Source organism: Montipora capricornis, chromosome 8 (assembly GCF_036669925.1).
Source record: "Montipora capricornis isolate CH-2021 chromosome 8, ASM3666992v2, whole genome shotgun sequence".
NCBI classification, from domain to species: domain Eukaryota; kingdom Metazoa; phylum Cnidaria; class Anthozoa; order Scleractinia; family Acroporidae; genus Montipora; species Montipora capricornis.
In genome coordinates, this window is record NC_090890.1 from 21,675,810 (window position 1) to 21,680,809 (window position 5,000).

General features: G+C 38.0%; 1 protein-coding gene and 1 long non-coding RNA gene across 2 annotated transcripts in view; one reads left to right on the plus strand and one right to left on the minus strand.

Annotated features, from left to right (window-relative positions):
* Positions 1–107, minus strand: part of LOC138059576 (uncharacterized) — a 1,549-nt gene extending 1,442 nt beyond the window's left edge. Inside the window, exon 1 of the mRNA XM_068905210.1 lies at positions 1–107. This exon is cut by the window's left edge and continues 1,442 nt beyond it. The gene's annotated coding sequence lies outside the window, so the exon portion shown is untranslated.
* A 3,910-nt stretch (positions 108–4,017) lies between these two features.
* Positions 4,018–5,000, plus strand: part of LOC138059577 (uncharacterized) — a 1,964-nt gene continuing 981 nt past the window's right edge. The window contains exons 1-2 of the long non-coding RNA XR_011134224.1: positions 4,018–4,194; positions 4,327–5,000. The exon at positions 4,327–5,000 is cut by the window's right edge and continues 981 nt beyond it. This is a non-coding gene — a long non-coding RNA (uncharacterized lncRNA). The remainder of the gene's footprint in view (positions 4,195–4,326) is intronic.

Sequence of the window (5,000 nt, forward strand, 5' to 3'; positions counted from 1 at the left end):
TTTACGTAAAAGACGCACTACTCATAGCCTTGTGAATTTTTAACTAGAAATGAAGTTGAGAATTGCGATTACTTGAACGTGATTGACATTGGCATCGAAAAAGGTAGAAAATCTGTACCTGAGCTTATCATTGTACTCAAATCAAAGGGAAAAGGAAGGAAATTTGAGGTGTTATGGAGAAGCATGAGGCCTACCCTTCTCTCCCCAAGTAGAAAGCGCCGCAAGCGCATCAATTGCCTTTTTGGTGTGAATTTCTTGGAAATTTTAGGCTTCCTCTTTGAAAAGGGACCAAACTGTCACGACAATCACGTGATGAAATAAGATTAATATATCAACAACCCGTGACAATGTATTACTTGTTGTTGCCAAAAAACGCCATAAAGTGAAGTCGAGTTATTAGTGGGTACTGTTTGCCATACATTAATTTCTTTTCTCGGCCGGTCTGCGGCCCTTTGGGGGCGAGGAACGTAGAATTTTTCGAAGGCAAATATACCACTGTGAATTATATCTTCTGGTGATCTAATCTATGTAAAACAAGTCGTATTTCTGTGGCGGCACTTAACAACTCGAGTTGCGAAATCATTAAAATTGTCAGTTGGGATCACTAATTATAAGACTTTCGAGGTCACGTTTTGCGAACTGGACTGAAAAAAGAGAGCTAAACGACCAGAGAGCACAGGCGATATCTTGATGAAGCTCAATGCAATATATTTAGTGTAATTGCAAAAAGAAACTCTTTCCGTGTTGTTCCGATGTAATATTTGCCTTGAACACGACAATCTCAAGTGCTATTTTCATAACTTAAATTTCCGACCCTCTCCGTGAGTGCTTCTTTTCACCTGCAAGCCTGAAACATCGTCGAACCTCAACAAACTAAAATGATGTCAACTGCATCGAATTAACTCAAGGTTTTAATTTTGAATTGGATCAGGTTGATATCGACTGCAGCTGGACTGTTCTACGTCTTAAGAATTAAGACTCCACGTTATGTCGAAGCTAACACAATGCAATTGAGTTTCAGATATCACAAAGCAGTTGTAAGACCTTTTTTACTCAAATTTTAGACAAGTATCTTACTGGTGCAGTAATAACTACGACAAACATGTTCGCTAGAATTGTTTGGAAACGCTAGTAACCAAGCACTGTGAGCATCATTATGGCGTAGGCGAGTGCTTTTATTGCTCGCTACCAATCACGCGTGGGAAACCGTATATAGTAATTTCTTGTTTCTAGAAGCTTAAGCTTAAAATTAGCCGAGGCGTACCATTATTTAAAATTGTTGTAAAGAGCAACTTTCTGCGTCGATACGATGCGGGTTTTTTAATTAAAACTATAACGAAGACCGTGCCCGAGGCGGTACTTAAGGTTACCGTATACTTCAGGGCAGGGTGTCTCGCGTCCGAGCGATGTAGCGCGTCCGGTTTAAACTGTAGATACATAAATCCCATACCAAATGAAAGCTTATACAGTTGGCTATCAAACCATATGAAGATTTTTGAAATTAAACGAATTGTCCAAATAAATCCAAGCATCCAAATCACCTTTTCGAAGCTACAAGTGAGAGCAAATTTTGATTTTCGCTATTTTATATTGTTCCTCCCTTTCCCGACCCAAAGCGCTAAAAAAAGCTGTCTGTATTTTGCCATACTCAGTTACAGTGAAAAGTTATAAAACGTTTTCGAAATAGTATGTAAGAATGTAAAGTGTTCGTACAAAAATCGCTCTCAGAGAAAAAATATTTGAAACAAAAAATTCGCAGACAAGTTTTTTTTGTCTATATGTTAATCTACCCATTGTCAAAATTTGGGGGTAATCGAACTCATCTCTTTAAAGTGTCCGCTTCAAGTCACAGTGAAAAAATTGATTCGAGACTGCCAATCAAACGTGTAATTTTTATTTCCGACCAAGACGGAAAACCGCCATTTCTCCGCCAATATTTAATCATTTTGAATAATTTCTTTTTTACATTAGATATCCCATTTCGATCATTACTTTAACTGAAAAATCCAAATTTGAAGAAAATTGCCGATCTGAAGGTATACGGTAACCTTAAGAGAGATGTAGGCTCTAGTTCAAACAAGAAACCAAAACAGTAAAAATTATTTATGCGTTTACGCAGGAACCCATGACCCGGAGCCTACAACTCTACTGTGTTCGTGTAACGGCGTTTTCACAGACCAATTTATTTTTAGATTGAATTTCCCGCGAATGAGACTCCCACAGGAGCCCGATGACCAATTACAAGAAATTAAGCTGACGTCATAGGGTCACCGAACCGGAACTGCCTTTGTTTTTTCCGGAAAAGATAGTCTAAAAATAGATCGGTCTGTAAAAATGCCGCTGCATAGGCCCAGTATGGGAGCTGTAGGCTCCGGGTCATGGGTTCCTGGTTTACGTCAACTTGGCATAAGATAGGCCATTTCCGAGTTCATGACGGCGTCCTCTTCAAAGCGAGTCTAAGTGCGAAGTTTTTCTTATGATAATTACTATCACAAAAACTTCGCACCCAGACTCGCTTTGAAGAGGAGGCAGACTTTAACTGGTTTAGACGTCACAAAGATATAAATTGTTTTTCAGCTGACGTCACAGCAGCCACGTTGGTGCTCAGAACAATAGAGAAAAAAGTCTTTTGGGAATTTGACTCTATAATAATGCAAAATATGAGCCATAATTTTCTATTGTTTTGTGCATCAACATGGCTGTCTCATTATGTGAATGAAAACCATCTATACTTGAAACCAAAAGATCGTGGAAACCATCCCCTCCTCTTTTAGTATACGGCCCTAGTTCCTTGGTCAGCAGTTGACCAGTTGAGTTAGTAAATTTTGAATGAAAACGCGCTCTTGGAATTAAAATAAGGAACCTTACCTTTGATGAAAAACAATAAATACTTCTACTAGAAGCATACTGGAAAGGAATTAAACAACCGTGCCAAAAACGTAAAAATTTCCGCAAACTTTCGCTACTGATTCGAGAGGTGGGTCGAACTGTTTCCAGTTTGAAAACTAGGTAACTGCAAGTTTTCAATTGCAAAGCTCGTCTGTAAATAATATGCCTTTGTTTTCCCTACTTTCCCAACCGCGAGAAAACCGCGGTAAATCTGCCATCGCCAAAAAATGTTATTTTTTTCAAAAAATATTTAAAGTTAGGGGGAAAAAAATACATCATTTTAAAGCTAAGAAAATAAGGTTTCCAACAGCATGTAACTTATTTACAGACAACTGAAACCTTTTATATAAGCGAAAGTTGAACGAAAAAATTTAAGAAAAATAACACAAAAAATAGTTTTCCAGGCTAAATTTGGTCATTTTAGCGTTGATTACGAATATTTGGATGTAAAACTAAAATTTCTTCAATTTATCTGCTTACTTGGACATAAATTTGACCGCAAACTGATGAGGCACGAATATTTTTGGATTTTTTGGAATAATCGGATTAGCGATCAATGCGTAATGTGATAATACGATAAAAGTGTCAAGTTTGCGACCCGTTGCTAACGGCAACGGAAGCGATCGCATTACGAATAATTAACATCTGTTTGCCAAAAACCACCCAAATAACCGATTTTTCGACGGAAAATTCATCCCAGAGGATAAGACTATTCACTGGACATGTAATAAAGGTAAATATGCTCAAGCGAATGCGAAAACAAGCGAATATTTTGAGGGAAAACACAATTATGTGAGATCAAAGGACCATGTGCTCACGACACGCAATTGCATCGCTAACAAAATAATCTTACCCTTTCAGCGATTTTAACGCTTGACATGCCATCAAATGAACTACAATCCTTTTCTTTATCCTTTCCGAAGCCTGTAGTGTACTTTTTTGGCTGAAACACTTTAGAAAAAATCGCTCCCGATCTGGTGAAAATTTCACCTTCGCATCGGCTCAAATTGCCTGAGTCGCAAAGTCCGTTATGTAGGCGTCATGAAAGCTAGAAAGCCGAGATTTTCAGGGAAACTGGGGCTATATCTCCCCAGTAAACACGCCAAATTTCAGCGCGATCGAAGAAAATGGCGGCGTTCTACGAATCCTACAAGCAACCATTTTCGGAGAGGACTAGGAAAAAGAGTTTTAAGACCATTAAGGCAGTGTTTGCAAACATACCCTGATTGATTTGTCACATCACGAAGCCGATATTGATGAGCATTTAATACCTTGACTGGATAAGAGCCTGATTTGTTCCTCAATGTACGAACGATTTACTATTTTACAGACTGGAAGTTCTGACACTTCATACGAGCATTATCATCCGATTGAAATGAAAGACTTCTCCAAACCTTTACCCCGACTTTTATCATTTCTTCTTTATGTGCCTTTTAGATTTTTGATCATTTTAAACCCACATGAACTGATAATATCAGAGTGAGTTGGTTTTCATGAAGCATCAAGAAGAACCTGGAGAGTGAAGAAACTTGATTTCCTGAGTCAGAAGTGAGAGAGGAGAAGCAAGTTGAATATGATGTAATGAATTGTGAATAGAGTGAATAGAAACTCTTAAGTCGTTATTATTTGATGCCGATTGCCCGTCGCCCCAATCTCCACGATGTTTTCGAATCATCGCAATCAACACGTAGCCAGCGGAAACGCTGCAACAAAAAAGGGTAGACTACCAAAAAGGGAAGCACATCCACAATTGGAGGAAAAAACAAAGTAAAGAGTCGTACACATTGAGCAAACTAAAATCAGTTGATCTTTAGTGTATACTAAAACAGTGGATAGCGTTGAACGCGCGCTCTTATTAGTTGAGAAACTAAATATTTTAAGTAAGAGCCGATACAACGTAGATTTGATTTTAGTGATGTACTATATTTCGGCTGGCCAAACCAGCCTTCTTCAGGTACAATGAGAGTTTACATTGAATTGCTTCTATGTACATATATATATATAGTAAATGGATGTTGACGTAATACTGGAAAAAATGTGATAAAACATGGCAGTTACAAAGATTTTGAATTCAAATACTAAGAGTCACGGAAAAATAACGGAAATCACTA